The following is a 17,226-nucleotide window of genomic DNA, read 5'->3' as shown; positions in this document are numbered from 1 at the left end:
TTTAAGCTCTGATTGGGCTACTTGGTGTCAGTCGATTCCAGGGTAACTCAAATGAGAAAATGTCTTTTGTTGGCAGGAGGCACTGCATCCAGACAGAAAGGCTTCCTGGGCTGCATCCGTTCTCTGCAGCTGAATGGCGTAACTCTGGACCTGGAGGAAAGGGCAAAGATCACCCCAGGGGTCCGACCTGGATGCCCAGGACACTGCAGCAGCTACAGCTCGCTGTGCCAGAACCAGGGTCGCTGTGTGGAGAGAACCAGTGGTTTCTCCTGCGACTGTGGCCAGTCAGCCTACACTGGATCCTTCTGTCATAAAGGTAAATACATTCACATGTACAAAATCCAAAGACTAGAGCCCTGATATCCATGATGTTCTGGCCGTAAAAAGTCTCTCCTCCAACTTCAAATTGGGTCCTTTAGTTTTGTCACTACAATTGCCTTTACAATTTAATTCCCTTGTGCATAAGAGATGAAAGGCTAATTTAGCTTGAAGTTCATTACAGGATTGTGTCAGGAAGGCATATGCTATAAAACTGCTCCAGACATCATTCATGGGCTAACAAATGAAAAGGAGCAGTATTAACAGGTATTGTAGATTTGAAAGACCTCATTTTAACTGACTTAGGAAGTATCTGGATGTGACTATAATAGTAATATGTTCGTAACATTAACAACAGTAATATGTTTAAATATTTCAGGAAAAGTGGTGTTTTTCTGTCTCTCACAATTTAATTCATGCCATATATTCATCAAATGTTATGTTGCACCTACACCTGCATTTTCTTTTTACGACTTCTTTATATGTCTCTCATAGTAGCCTATAATATTAGTGTCGTGACTGTTGGATTTGAACAATTTGCCTGCTTTTTATTGCATTTTCTTTTGCCAGCTCAGTATGTGCATCCCATTCAGAGGCTCTCCAAATAAAGAGGAAGAGATTTGTTTGCCAGTTAGAAATGGCAGTCACAGGCAGTGATGCATTAGTCAGACTCAGAGGAATAGCACACCTACATAAGGAATGCCACATTACCTGCAATGGTATGTGAAGGTCATGGCACAGAAATGTCTCTTTGCAACATACATCTAATTTTTCCTTTAAATTTATGACAAATAATAAGATTCTATCTGGCACTCCATCCCTTGATGTTTGTGTAATTAAACTCGCTAAGTAGCGCTCCAGTCTAACTTGGTGCTACTCGTGTAGAAGACCACTGTATTACTGAACGTTTTAGGAGTACCAGCACAAAAATTAGGAGCAACACTTAATTCAACATGCAACTCCCTGGGGCCCCAGGCAAAACTCTGCAAAGGGGCCCTCCTACCTGACCTGTGAGCCATGTAAATGATGTGCTATTGCCTCCCACTACAATTCTCTCTCCAGTTTTTTATTGTCAGTCTAAGAATAAGTAGATCTCTACAGAATATAATGAAAAAACAATATTTATTAAATAGAATATTTTCAATAGAATGCTGACATAAGTGAATATTAACAGTAACATAAAAACGACATTGTCTAAAATATAAAACCCAGAAATTAAACAAATTAATACCAAGCTTCGACTCTGCTGCCTGGTATTTATTCCAGTTAATAAAATAATTATAAATTCAATAGTCAGTGTCAACCAATGACACATGAGCAGAGCAGGTTCAGTTCTGTGATTTATCGAAAAGCAAGCACACTCAGAGGAAGAGGCTGAGTCCAAGGTATGTTCAAAAAAAAAAATCCACACAAACAGAAGGCAACAAAGGTCCATGCAAAATTGAAGGCTGAACACGAGGAAGGAGCAAACAAACACACTAGACAAGGGCGACATAGCAACTACAAGCTAAAACCTGAACCAACAAATTTAACAAAAAACAGGCATTTCATACCAAGATAAACGAGGGGTGTGGGAATACAACAGGTGTGAGACATCAAGGTAATTAAACAGTGCGAAGCAACACCAGACAATGACTGCAAACGCAGACAACTTCAGACTAAAACAAGAAACAGAGTATAACACTGAAAATGGAATCAGTAGACATAGCACTCAGGCAGAAATGTAACTTGACTGTCAATGAACATACCACTCTCAAAATACAAAAGCAGATGACAAGCGGACAAAAACAAGAACAAACGACAGCGGACCAGGATGAATAAAACAGAACACAGAATAAATGTGAAATCTAAATGGGAATGTAACTTGGCAAACAGATTTAAGAACTAAGACACTGAACTAAAACACAGAAACAGGACTACACACCAAAAACTGAACTAAGAAAGGACTAAGAACCAAGATAAGAAAACAGGGAATGAGACAGAACTGGTAAAAGTGAACCAAGCTGAACATGCAAATGAACTTTAGAATAACGAAGGCCAGACAGAGGAAACGAGACATGGAACAAAACCCCAAAGCAGGACATTGACTGAGAAAACAGATAATCATTGCCTTGTTTTAAAAGGATGTGCGTCTGAGGAGTTTTATCAAGTCCACAAAGTTTCCGGGTAGAGAGTTTTATGTTGTGCATGGGCATATGCATGATCAAGCGTAACGCAGTTATCTTTCCCGAGCAGCAGTTTATAAGCACCATTGCCCATTAATCGTAATAAATCCCTTGAAGTGGTTGGCAGTGTTTCATTGATTACAGACTGAGGTTGAACAAAGCAGGCTTTTCATTTCTAGCCGCATCCGCTGATTTTGCCTGCTGAAATGACAACTGCTAGCTAGCTTAAGCTAACATTAGCTACATGAGTTAATGTTTATGGCTGACTTTCAAAACAAGAATCCCGTAAAAGCGTCTTAAATATGCATTGTCATGGGGTAGCCCCATGCCTTCATTTAAGCCAGCGGTAGCATTGGTATTAGCATGCTAAGCTAGCCTTAGCTGAGCATTAGCATAGGACTTTTAGCATTAGCATTACCTTTAGTATATGGGCTAGCATCAATGGACACATGGCTTGTCATTTCATGTTATTTCATTTCAGTTCATTTAAGTACTAGTCAGAGTTAAAATCATGGTTAGATAAATACAACACATACACAGTTCACTTCAAGTCATTTATTTTAGCTCATTGGATTTACCCAGGGTCATCCAAATGTTTGTATGTTTTATTCAACCGTTCTCATCCTCAAGCAAGTGGCAAACAGGAAGTGATGGAGTGTGGAGTCATTTATAGGAATGGTCCAAGTGTGAGCCAGTACAGAGGGGTGTACTGGAGTACCTTTAGTTGCTGTTTTGAGAAGCTTTGTTTAGCATGTAACATTTCATTTCTGGTTTTATAGTTGATATATTGTGGATTGGTGTAGCCAGAAATGTTTTGGACTGTTGAGGTAACATAACGGTGTTTAATTGATTGTCAATTAACTTTGGTTTGTCTTGTAGGAGGGGCTTCTGGTATAAAGGAAGGAGACTCCTCTGGGGAGAACAGCTTTGGCCTGGAAGGGCACATGTGCTAGAGCCCGATAGGCAGGGCCTGATATAGATTTTTTTTTGTGTTGTTTAATATCAGTTTGCAATGATAATTTGAGTAGTTTATACTTAGTTAAATTTTTTATATATTTTTTCAATAATTCACTTGCACAACTGCACTTTCCACGTATCTGGTGAAAAAATAAATTGAAGCACCAGGTGAAGAACTCATGTCCATGTCTCCTCCTTGCACCATGGGGATAAACGTTACATGCACTTTATATTGTGATAAGAGACAAAAGGCTAAAACTCATGATCCATCAAAACACAGCATTGTTCTTGTACTGCATAGTACAATTAGTGCCATTGTTGTGAGTGAAAAAAAAACAAAGTTTTTCTACTAAAGTAACCCAGTTTAGCTGCTTTGCTTGCATACAACAGGTTAAATTTTGTTCACTGTACACTTGAATAAAACCACAAATTCAAAACATTCACACAAAAAACTAGAATAAAAACTAAAACAAGGGGATTTGAAATGTAGCAATTTGTAAGCAAACAGAGAGGTTTATGTTAAAGCTTTACAAAACAATTATTATGGCCTATCATGTCCTGGTGTTTTAATGATGTGGTAAGTGCAAAGATCAGATAGCTTTCTGAAGAGGATCCTTCAGACATTAGACTGACCCCGACTGTCTGTCTCGTTCACTGTCTGTACAGCGTGTCCTCTCTACTCTTGTTTTGAGTGAATCACAATGAGCCCATTCTGTCCTGAAGGTCATGCTTCAGGGACTTAAAGGACTCGTTCTAGCCCACTATGCAATTGTGTCTGCCTTGTGATGCATCAAGTGCTTGTTACAGTGTTAAATGTCAACATAATGTCAAACTATGTCAGTACTAGAAATATATTGTGCTATGTTGTTAAAGGAATAATTCAACATTTCGGGAAATACGCTGACCTGGCTGTGTTAAAAGGTAACGAAATCTACCTACCAGCACCGATTAAGCTCATATGTTAGACTTATGTTTTTTTAAACTGTACAAAAACAAAGTGCAGTCACAGAAATTAGGGTTTTGATGCCATTGTAAGTTTGCCAGGCATCCTGAACTGGAAATGAAAAATGGGGGGAAAAAAGAAGAAAAATAAAATAGTCTGCACATATCTGTGGCTAGTAGGGGGATTGTGTTACCTTTGGACAGATCCATACTTGCTGTTTCCAGGCTTTATGCTAAGCTAAACTAACTGGCTAATACTTGCATACCGAATAGTCAGAGATAAGAGCAATATCAATCTTTTAATCTCAAGAAAGCAAATAAGTATATTTCTGAAAATGTCAAACCATTTATTTACATCACAAACAATTTCATTTCAAGATACTTAATTTACCAGTTTAAGCCAAAAAGAAGAGATCATTCAACAAAAAGGCTTTGAGATTTATGACATCTAAAAGGTATCTTGACTAAAGACAGTTTCGTATTACAGATGCAATAGAGAGGGACATGAAAGCCATACACAGGTTGTTCACTAGTCAGCTCCACCACTGACACATCCCAATGCTGTTAACTTTCTCACGTTCAGAGGTTTCAGCCAGCTTTAAGTCGACCACGTCTATCGCCTACATCCTGAAGGAGCCCTATGAACTGAGCAGGAACAGCAGTGCCTCGCCTTCTGCCATCTACTCTGATATGACACTGAGAGGTGAAAATATCTCCCTGAGCTTCAGGACGAACCAGAGTCCTGCGCTGCTGCTCTATGTAAACTCTTTCTACAGGGAGTACCTGGCCCTGCTTATCAACAAACATGGTGAGCACACTGGAATTTAGTTTTTTTGTTTCCTTTTGGCTTGACCAGATTGGCCACTCTTATTTCTGAAATCCCCTTTTGTATCTTAGCCTTCTAGCATTTTCTAAAGTTAAACTCTCCTCTCCTCCTTTCTCCCTCTGGACTCAGTCTGTCATCCTCTGCTGCATGCAGCCAGGCTAATTGTTATGCACAATGTCCGGTTCAAAGAAAGCCTTTGGTGCAGTTACTATTAAATGATAATCCGGTTTTCAGCGGGGGTCTTCCTTTCCTTGTTCTTGCTATTGTGATTATTTATCATGTTAAAATTTCCATCACTTGCTTCACTGTAGAGATTTACATAGCTCCAGCTGGCAGGGAGCAATTCCAGCATTCCTGTGTAATATAACAGGATTTGTTATTATCCAGTGTAAACGCAGCTGAATTACTAGCTTGAATTAGCATTCAGGCAATTTTGAACACACTCCATTGTCATGTTGGAAGTGAATACAATTCTTATTAAATTAATACAATTTTATATAATTTTTCAGACAAAAATGTTACTAATTCTTCTGTTAGTTGAAGAGCTTTTTCAAAAGGTTTTGAATAGTTGATCATGTATCTGCACTCTTGCTGAAGTACCTAATTGAATCCCAGAGAGAGCTTTCTTTTGGACACTCCAAAAAAAGGCTTTTCTCATGTTTCTGTCTTTTACTGCGTCAGTAACAGGAGCCTCAGATGCTACACACAAAGAAACTTTTCTAAGTTGCTCGCTGAGAGCCTGAAACACCCTTTTGCCCTCTGCAAGATTGTTTTTATTATCAAGATGTACTCTTGTGATAGGGGAACTGCTCCCTAATTACTCTATGAAAAAAAATAACAGTGAGTTACAATTAGGAAAAGAAAATTGGGCATTAAATATTACGAGTTTGGATTATTAAAAAAAGATTTCCTGCAGACATCTCAGGGCATTTAAATTATCTCAGCAACGTGGAATTTATTAAGTGTAACACTGTAAAAAAATAAATAAATAAATAAAAAGGGAAATTAATTTTTTAGTGTAGTTCATAGAGAGAAGTATTTATCCTTGCAGTATTAAATTGTTTGTAGCTTCTTAATTCAGCAGCTAGTATCTTGGAACATCAGATATGTGGATGTTCTTTCTTTGAAGGAGTGAGTACATGTCTTCCAAGAATGTGGACATTTGAGTAAAATGGCTTAAGTGCTAAATTAATTATCAAGGAGTCGGTCCTTTACTTTAGATGTGTGTGCGCCAATCAGCAACATTGTGAAGATTAGATCAGATTATCTTGCATTTTTGACTTTCATGGCATCGGCTTTCCTTCGTACATAAAGTAACAGTATTTTAATATAAAAATATATTGATCGAGTTGATGCTAAAACAGTTTGTTCCAGGGTTTTTTTGTTTCTTGTATTAGATTTGTTTTATTTCTCATGAGTAATAGTTGTTATTCAGTGACCTCTTTCTATAAGTCAAATTGCCCCTCAGGGACAAATAAAGCTCTACTCTACTCTTCCTTAATATGATAAGTGGAATCTGAGGTTACATTACAGTAATAGATGTAAAATAATAGAACACTGACTCTTCGAGTATATACGAAAAACAAGCCTCGCTTAGTAACAAAGTAAACAGTTTCAGTATTGCAACTTGATTCTCTCATCAATCTTTTTAATGGCTTTGCATTTAGGATTAAGATTGTATTGTTGTTTTGTGTTTGTAAAGATGAGCTGGAAGTGAGGTACAAGCTGTATAGCAGCAGAGATGTGGAAGTGCTGGGGAGCAGAGTCACGAACTTGGCTGATGGGCGTCTGCACACAGTGACCATCAGGAGACTGGCTGACACTGTCACTGTTCAGGTACACACATAGCAAATAATAAACACTGTGCGACACAGATCACCATAAGCAGGTAAGTGTTTAGACACTGAACCATAGAGTGGGAAGAAATATATTGTAATTAATTTCTGATGCTCAATCTACCTTTAAAAGTCTGTCACACTAACATCCTCATTTTGTATTGCTTTGTTAAATAAAGCTGCTACTCACACTGCAGTAAATGCGATAATTACAGGAATCTGCACACTGACTCTCGTCATAGTTAATGCTGGCTGTCGCTTATTTTGTGACCCAGCTGTTAGTTCTCCCACTGCAAACTGTATATGTACTGTATACAGGGATATGCAGTGTTCTAATAATATGATCCTAGCTGGGATAATACTCTTGGACTGGAAACTTTGTGCACAGCGTCCAAAACTCACAACATAAGATAGAATTATATACAATAATTTGCACTGTAAAAAATACATAAAAGAAAGAATGTCCTGAGCCAATCCACAGATTTGATTATTAGGTATTGGCTTTAAATCCAGATGTTCTGTGAATGACAGCTGTGAGAACTACATACATATGTAAAAATACTGACCTCAGTGTGTGACTGACTCTCAGAGACACAAAATACAGAAACAGCAGTTGATATGACAGTAAGAATCAGACAGCTGTAATGTTCAAATTATTATTCTATAACAGAAAAACAATCGGAATGAAAAAATCAATTCCCTCAGTGGACATCTTGCCTAGGGCACCAAAATGTCCAGAGACAGCTCCAACCAATAAAACTTTTGGAAATCTTGTAGAATGAAATTTCATAAATGCTACATTTCCTTTCTGTTTTAAAGCTACTTTATTTTTCTCTTTTTTCTGCAGCCATGTCTGAAAAGTAAAGCCAATGTGGAAGCATGTTAAACCTGCATTCTTCCTAATGGCCAGCAGGGGGTGACTCCACTGGTTTAAAAAAGAAGTCTGATTGTATAAAAGTCTATGTCAATGACCCTAAATGACCCTATTTCTCACTTGATTTATTACCTGATGAGTTTATGGTTTCAATTACTAGTTTCAAATCTTCTTTAATATAGCATGATGTTAATTTTTAAGGTTATGGTCCCATTTAGAGAAAAATATACAATACAGCAGGGTATGCTTTGGGGCGCGGCTACCTTGTGATTCACAAGTTGCTTCCATGACCTGTCAGGCGTAGAAATGCGTATCCCTCCCCAGCTCCACCCTCTCATCCAAATATGGTCACTTTTGGTTCCAAAATTGGCGACAGCCAATATGCCAAATTCGAGGCTCCAAAACGACAGTCCACAAGCCAATGGGTGACGTTGCAGTAGCTATGTCTTAAATCATCTTGAATCCCATTGGAATATGCAGGTTAGACCAGAGGTTGACCCCCTCAACTAGCTTTTCATGTTTAATTGCTTGGTTCCCTGCAGCCATTTGTCGAAGTTTCTTCACAGAGCCATCATTTGGTCACAGTTGGTCATTGTTTACAGTCGTTACTTTGTACCTGCTAAGCTTTTCACTTTACAGATGTGACATACATTACCTTTCAGATTGACCAGAATGCCAGAGAGGACTTCAACTTGACATCTGATGTGGAATTAAAAAGCATTAAATCACTCATTCTGGGCAGAGTGCAGGGTAAGTGAGGTTCTCTTAGCACAGACTCCAGCACTCAGACACTCATTTGAATAACAGCATTGAGATGTTTGGCCTCCTGCGACAAAACACTGTTGTGAAGCTTTCTGCTGTTTTCTATTCATCATGTTCGGTGGACTAAAGGGAAAACTGCAGCCGAGTAACTTTTGCTTAAAAAAAGTTGATATCCATATTCAAATAGTCACAAAGAGAGCACTTTACTGTGGTGATGCAAACTAAGAACAACCTCAGAAATTACTAAAGTTGAAGCCACCCACTGAAGTCGTTATATAGCGTTAGATGCATTTTAGAGTCATATGGGTGGGTAAAGTATTTGTGTAAATTGCACTTTTTTCACTAATGCAGAAGTTCAGAAAATACAGTACATGTTGGTGATCTCTGTGTTATCAAAGAGTTCAGTAATACAGTCTTTATGCCCTTCTAGCTGAGCGGGACTTCAGACCGCTGTAATGATAATAACTTTAGAAAAGGTCCTTCACTTTGTATGGTAATGAGGAGAGATTGAAAAGAAGAAATTATTTAGAAGATTGAAGTCAGCAACCTGCAATTCAGCATAACAACTAATAAGTCTCAGCTGCTGTGGGTGGGGTCAAACTAAACCAGGAAGTCAGACAATACAGTTCAACCTCTCTCTGCCTGACAGCAACAACGTTTTACTTTCACGTCACTCCTGCCGTCCTCTACAGGACTCACCTGTCCTCCCCAGGCTTCTCTTACAGGGGAAAGACTTTGAACCAAAGATGTGATGCCTTTGTGTTTTCCTTTACATCTAATATTTACTTTTGGAGTGCACTATCTGAGATACATTGAGAAAAAAAAGCTGTTAAACATGTGTGTCTGAGGTAAGGTTGGATATCAAAAGATCAATTAGAAACTATTCTAAATTTATAAGAACCAGGCATCCCACTTATTCCTAAAAACATACCTCAGTTACAGTTATCCACAGCAAAATTTATAGTTCAGTGTCAGATTTCACCTGTTGACATTACCATCACAGCACTACATGGATATATCTATATGATCCCATCGTGCTTAAATTATATTACCCACAGGTACTGCTTTCCCGACTGCGGGCAATTCATGTACTTATAGTGAGATAACTTCTATTTTTCCTTGTGTCATTTTTAATAGAAACTGTGATACAGAGCAGCAATCTCATTGAGCAATGGAAGTGGCTCTGCTGCAGATGTATGTTACTGATAAAGGAGCAGATAACTGAGCCTTTTGTAGACTTAACTGACTTTAACATTGTCTTCACTATCAACTCCACCAGAAACTTGTAAGAGAAAACGCAAGCTGCCCGAGTTGACCAATCATAGCTCTTGCAGTTTCCACCAAAGCTCCAATGTATAGTTACATTAACATTACATACGTGCTCAGGCTCAAATCTAAGCCATTACACAACAATAAATCTAGCATAACTCTTATAATATAGCTGACGAGAGCTACAGTAGAGCTTAAAAATTCAGGCTACAACTTCAAGTGGAAGTGATTTTCTATAAAGAACCACAAGGAATGTCCCGTGTGCCAAATGGTTACCATGCAGGGGACCTTTGCCTCCTATTTTTTACATACCAAGGAGTTAGCATTCACTAACGTTGCTGACTATAATTGTCACTAAGTTATAATAAAGCTACAATAAAAGTAATTCAATCAATAGGTAGTGGAAGGCCAACTGACATTGTTTCAGTTAAACTTCTGTTAAAACAAACCTGACGCTATCAAAACTCATAACACAGCAGCTCTGTATGGTAATTGTTGATGGAAACGTTGAAGAATCTTGAACAATATCTTGTCATTTATCCAGGCATGCATCAGTCCATTATCTAACCCGTTAATCATCCAGTCTGAGCTGGACCCTACATTAGCAATTGGGCAAGAGGCAGGGTTCACACTGGACAGCTTGCCAATTACAGGGCAAACTGGCTGTTAAGGGATGCCTGATTCTGATTGAAATAATGGTGGTTAGAAACAAAATCAATAAGCACAATCATACAAACAGACTAGAATCTATAAAATCTATTGACTCTTCCATCCCTGAGAGGATGAGTGATTTTTGAACCACACCAGTGAATAAATTAGTTTTAACTATGAAAACCAAATAAGTCTCATCCTGTGCAGAAACCAACACAAGGTGCACATGTTTGAAACTTGATGCTGGTGCTGTTTTTACATTTAGCTCCTTAATTTCTGTTTGTGTTGTTGTCGTTGACCCAGGCCATGTTAGTATGTGACTCAGCCTTTCCTCTGGGCTCTCAGGTAGTCATATCAGTATCAGAGAGGCAGCAAGATAGTTGATATACTGTCACTCCCTGCCAGTGCTGTCATCCATCAGCCTAACTAATGGACCAGGAAAGAATGGAGAGGCTGAGAAGATGCCCACAGAGAGAGGGAAGGTAAGATAGTGATACAGAGAGAGGTGCAGGTAAAGGGCAGCAACAGGGCGGAGGTGGACAGTAATCTTCAGTTCATGGATACAAGGCCAGTGCTGTCAGTGTGGGATTTGACTGCTTGCACAAACTTCTTAGTGAAGACGCAGTCTCTATTCAGCTGTAATACTGGTTATTATATCATTTATATAGTAAATAATAATACATTATACCACATCATGCTATATTGTTTAATTTTTATTAATCTTTATTTAATTCATTCTAGGATCTCATGCGCTTAATTTTAGCTGTTTATTTCCACATTTTCAGGGTTTTTCGTAGCTCACAATAAGGCGGAACCACCGGAATCATTTGCATACACATGCCTTCAACTGGCTCAAGCAAACACTTTTTACAAGCAACATATTTTAAGAGTTCTAATAATATGATTGAAGAAAATGACATTTACACAGTTAACAAACCGCAAGTTGTCAAATCAAACATAAAATTGTTGGCTTTTGTTTACACTTTAATCTCAGATAATCCTTTATCACAAAGACATCATGTTTGGCAACCAAACAAAGATAGTTAGACATGCACATGCATGCTGTGTGAAGCACATTTGTTTTTAATTAAAATACTTAAAACACTCCCCTGCCTGCTGTATTGGAACAAAACAGTTGGAAAGAAAGTTAGATATAAAGAAACGGTGTGTCTTGAGGTGTGTGTGTGAGACAAAACATGGTACACCAGAGCAATAGCAGACAATCTAATGCTAAATCTGTTGTGTTTAGCCTTTTCTCTTATCTCAATAATTTGCCGCCCAAAAACTTAATCGAAGCCTGATCAAATATACAGCTGATAAACAGCCCTCTCCAGCCAAGCCACTCCACAGTGTCTCATTTATGTGGTGAAAAGTTGCTTCTCTCTTGTAATAACTTAGATGACTGGCAATAATGTGTTGTGTAATCAAATTGCACTGCAGGAGTAACTGTAGTTAACACTGACATTTATAGCTGCTGAAGATTTTATTTAGCACCTGCTGTCACAGATTGTTACGTTTTGAGTACACTGAGACACAGGTACTTCCTTAAGGGGGGGTTGTAAATTCATGTTTTTGTTATGACAGCTGAGAGACAATCCAGTGAGTAACAAAATCTTGCATATAAATATACTGTATGTTACATTTAGTCAAACTGATTTATAAAAGCATATAACAATAGTGTTTCATGGCAGGTTTCATCAATATGGGAACTGCAGTGCATTTGTTGGTATATGTCAATCAGATCAACATTTCCACTTGTGTACTTTGCTGAGGATAATCATGGTCCTCAGAGGATGAATCCTAATGGATAATAAATATAATAATGTAAAAGGAAGTCTGTCATGCTCATTTTAGTCATGCTTCAAAGGGAAGCAATCATTTTCCTCTAGTACCCCATAAATGTTAAGACTAAAAATTGAGAAGTTTGTTTCACATTGTACAGTATAATTAACATTTCAGTCTCTACTAGAGTGGATTTAGGTTTGTTGCTTACCAGCTGTTTATTAAAACTGCTACATAAGGGTTTTTACAATCAGAAGCTAGCTTACATTTCAACAAAAAAGGCCAACACCTTTCCTCCTCCTTCATTGTATTTTACAATACAATGAAAACAATGCATCCCTCCTCATCCATTTAAGTTCATTTTGCACCGAGTCATCCAGTAAAAAGTTCAAACCTACAGAATTTTTTGTATTTCTGAATCATATGTTACTGTCTCACCAGTATCCGAAACAGCAAGCACCCACCAACACACAGTCCCTTGCGTTGCTTTAACTGAGTGCTACTGTCGGTCTGAGTACCCACAAAGAAAGGGAGGTTACTGATCTCAAACCTCAACTCAAACTTTCACAGTGGCAGAAGGAATAAAAAGCCTATGGGAGGATCAGCCAACAATAATATTTATATTGGTAGATGCTACAGGACTTGATTTATGTTCAGAGGTAATATTAAGTGCAGATGCTGGAAGTAGTGCAACCTTTATGTACTGTAGCGTGAAAAATGGCAAGGGTAGAGCATAACACATTTGACTTTGATGCTGGACACCGCAATTCATGTCCCATCTCAGACCAACATTTCTTTTTTATATATTTAACCATGAGCTTTTTTTAACCTTTCAGCTGCATAACCTTCTAATACCACTGTAGTTAGCATGCATGAATATTGAAGGAATAATTGTTTCAAAACATCGATTTTAACATTCAAAAACTTTGCCTTTGAACATGTGTGGTTATCAATGTTTTATTTGGCGGGATTATCTTCTTTTGTAACAGCGAAACGAATATTAAAATGATTAAGATGTAGATAGATACCACTTATCCTCGCAACCATGGTCTCATCAAGATAAATTTGATGTTTATCACGGCTGTATTTTACGCATGTAATTACAACTGATAACAAATGTGTCTTCTCACTCAGTCTGTTTTGTCTCTGTGTTCTTCTCTCTGTGTTCAGAGTCTGATGATTTGGATGTAGAGCTGGCCGGGCTAGCCTCTCTTGGGTTCACTGGCTGTCTGTCAGGTGTTCGTTTTAACTCCATCAGTCCTCTGAAAGCTGCTCTGCTGCACCCCGATAGCCCTGTTATTGTCACCGGCCCATTGGCCCAGTCGAGCTGTGGTTCCTCCTCTCCAGCTAATCCCTACGCTGCAGAAACTACACACTCCTTATCAGGTACAAGGAGCAGACTCAGCTCTTATATCCCAGACTATACTACACTATATATCATTAGGTAACTCCCAAACTCTCTCAATGTTGGAATCCATCTGGTATGCCTTTTAATATTTTTCTTAGGGCTGTTCATTAGACCTTTTTATGGGCTCATTAACCATCCTCCTGGGTAAGCAGACAAGAGTGATGGCACTACGACAGATGAGATCAGAGTCAGACAACTGTACTGACGTCCTTTGTGGCTGAGCTAAGGCTTTCACCAAGCACTTTCTGCATTGACTGATGGTTCTCACACTGACTCTACCTTCTCTTCTGTCTCTATAAATGTCTTTGATTTTCCTGTTGACCTTTTTGCCTTTAATTTCTCGACTTCTTTTCTACTTTTTATTCACTTTTTCTCTGTCTCTCTACAGACCAACCTGGATCAGTAGATCCAGGTCAACCTTTAGTCAATGCCATCAGGAGTGACTCAGCTCTAATCGGAGGTAATGCAATTGATCTCAGCTGCAATAATAACAATTCAGTAAAATATTATGATGGCATAACTTCATATTTGGGAAGATTATCACGTGTAAAACAGTCATTCTTAAAAGACTAACCAAGAGATGTTAGATGGGAAAGAGACATCAGTTTTTGATCAAAATGATTCTTTCCTCACTTGAGGAGGTAGTGAAGAGACGTAATGGGTTGGCTGTTTAATGATAAGATTTGGGACACTGACAAAAGGATTTTAGAATTGAGTTTCCATTTTAAAACCACTTTAATTCAGCATTTAACTCCCAAATATAGTTTGCTTTATAAATGAAACCAACTTTAGTGATAAAGTTTGTTTTAACCTAAAACAAATCTTTGAAAAAAAATTCATAGTAGATACATAAAAGTCCAATAATAAAAAAATATATACACACATACACTATTCCATCTATGCTATTTGTTAGGTAACGTTAAATGACTTATATGCATTCAGTTTACTTTCTAGTCTTCCAAGATATGCTGTTGATGGGATGTTAGCTATATTAGCAGAAGAGTTGAGTATCACTGTCTGTAGCTGGTGTTGCTGGTTTATGTGATGATGTGGCATGACTGAATTTGTTTTTATAGATATATATATTGCTATTGTTGTTTTCCCTTCTTTTTTTTTTTTCGGTCAGAGCATTTGGACTGAATGCAAAGTGAGAGTACATGCCCTGCAGTGACAGAAACCAGAGTTTTTCCTTATGGCTATTTAATTCATTCCAGTTTTTGTTAGTTTGGATTTAAATATATACTGCATTTAAAAAAAGCAAAGTCATAATCTTTTCCCTATCCCTCAGTACTGCTGCCACATTGATACTTACCCTGTTTGTTGACTTTCTTATGTAAATGTGAGGATGTTACAACCTTCCCAGGAATAGAATTGCTTGGCAATACATGACCCTTTACATTTCTGTTTGTGTACAGATTAAACAAGCATGATACGTGTTAATTAGTGAGATATAGAGGTGGTGGTTATTTTTTAAACTTTGTAGACAGCAAGCTTTCTCCTTGCTTGTAGTGATTTTGCTAAGCTTAAAAAGGTTCCCTCTGAAGTTATATATGAATCGTTTCTCACCACATCACACCGTGTGTATCCTTGAGGTCTAACTAACAGGTTAAATGTATGTCCTTCCTCCTAAAATATTTGCAACCCCGATTTTAAATCCTGCATCATTTACATCCATGTCATTCGTCTGCTCCCATGCCTATCCTGGTGTGTTGCTGTTTTTCCTGTCGGATTAACGCCACCTGTAGATCAGTGGAATTGTATTATACAATTGACAGGAATGTGAAATGGTCAAAAAGACATGAGAGTGGTATCAATCTTCTTATCAGTGTTGCTCTTGGCAAAAAATAAGCAGATTTTCCAAAAGGATCTATTCCTTGCAGAAGTCAAGTCATTGCAGAAAGCTGACAGTAACCTGGTTACCTACGTTCATGCATGTGGTTTTGAAGCAAAACTCATATGTACTCATGTATTTCTGTTTTAGGGTTGATCGCTGTGGTGATTTTCATCGCTGTGTCTGCCTTGGCGATAATGGCCAGATTCATTTGCAGCAGGAAAGAGACGTATCGAAACCAAGAAGTCAAAGCAACGCAGCCTGAAGATGGCCATGAGTTCCCCTTCAGCAGCCAGGCGGACTCCCAGAGTGCTCCCACTGAAAACCAAAAGGAGTATTTCATTTAGCAGGATCCCTGACGTCCCACTGACCTTACAGGACAGAGCGGGATGATTTAACAAGCGCTCAGGGCTTTACTTGGCACACAGAGCCCTTCAGCCCAGGTACCAGTGGATCAACAAGATGTGAAGTCAAACAGAACAATTCATGATTTTCTGTATTTCCTTTTTGCTGTAATTTTGATGTAAATATTTAAAAATGTAAATGGTAATTTGTGTGCTTCTAATAATATTTCTCTGCCATATTGAAATGTTTAAAATAATTTATTAAAAGGAAACATGCAGAATAGATGTGATGATCAAAACAACTATGTTCCAGTTAAACTAGACTTTTCGACTTTGTGTTAATTTATAAAAAGCACTTTTTCTACGAGGACAATGACCCTTCTGTGAAAATTGAGATGTCAGAGCCATAAACTATGTGTCAAAATATGAGAAGACGAAGTCAACTGATCGGAGGATTGACGTGTACTTCATATCTACACATAAGAGTTCAGCCAAAGCACAGTCTTAAAATCAACTAAAATTAATCTGTTATAACTTTCAACACTTGCTGTATATATAAATACAAAATTAAAGTCACTCTAAAAGCGTAACTTCCACACTGTGTGTTTGAGTTAGTGAGAAAGCTTTTATGTTACTTGCTGTGCTTTTTCTTTTTATCATGAGGAAAATAAAAGCTTTACAATGAGACCAAGATTTTTTTTTAACTTTTACTTCCTGCCTGTACCACCTGCAGTGAGCAGCCAACACTAAAACCCTTCTAACTGTGAAGCTTTAAGGAGCACGGACCATAAAACACAGACTGTCACTTCCTTCGCTCTGCAGACATTTAATGCGTTTTGCTGAAGCACTAATATGTGTTTGCCTGACAGGTAGTATCAGATAATCAGAATGGGAAAGAGTTGAACAGAAGCTGGCAATGACACATAAATGATGCAATGAAAAGCAGCCATCCAAATATTAATATTGGTATATTTATAATTCACTGTTACAGCAGTACTTTAATGGTAGATGGGATTTTAAATAGGAGATAAAGTAGTTATGTCTGTTATTTTTTCTTTTTTTCCCCCTCACAACTCCGTCTCCAAGACATTTTTATGGTTAAAGTAGTAATGTGCAACATTTTCATATTAACAAATGTCTCTTTATAGAGTCTTTAGCACAATAATGATACACGGTTCATGAAAGTTTTAACATTTGCTCTTCTAAATCCCGCTGTCTGGTAGCACTTTCTTTCCTGTTGTGCAAATAAACGCATCTTATAT

At 37.9% G+C, this 17,226-nt stretch overlaps 2 long non-coding RNA genes and 1 pseudogene across 2 annotated transcripts in view; 1 reads left to right on the top strand and 2 right to left on the bottom strand.

Moving 5' to 3' along the window:
• LOC119900356 overlaps positions 1–16,646 on the top strand; it is a 123,571-nt pseudogene extending 106,925 nt beyond the window's left edge.
• On the bottom strand, positions 14,506–15,781 carry LOC119900358. The gene is made up of 2 exons (XR_005444045.1): positions 15,714–15,781; positions 14,506–15,528 (listed from the first exon to the last, which is right to left on the bottom strand). It is a non-coding gene; the product is annotated as an uncharacterized LOC119900358 (long non-coding RNA).
• LOC119900357 overlaps positions 15,860–17,226 on the bottom strand; it is a 52,683-nt gene continuing 51,316 nt past the window's right edge. Inside the window, exon 3 of the long non-coding RNA XR_005444044.1 lies at positions 15,860–15,938. This is a non-coding gene — a long non-coding RNA (uncharacterized LOC119900357). The remainder of the gene's footprint in view (positions 15,939–17,226) is intronic.

Source organism: Micropterus salmoides, unplaced genomic scaffold (assembly GCF_014851395.1).
Source record: "Micropterus salmoides isolate LMB-PRFRI ecotype aquatic unplaced genomic scaffold, ASM1485139v1 Ms_hic_scaffold_13, whole genome shotgun sequence".
Classification (NCBI taxonomy): domain Eukaryota; kingdom Metazoa; phylum Chordata; class Actinopteri; order Centrarchiformes; family Centrarchidae; genus Micropterus; species Micropterus salmoides.
Note: the sequence above shows the minus strand (reverse complement) of the source record. Positions and strands in the feature narration are given on the sequence as shown.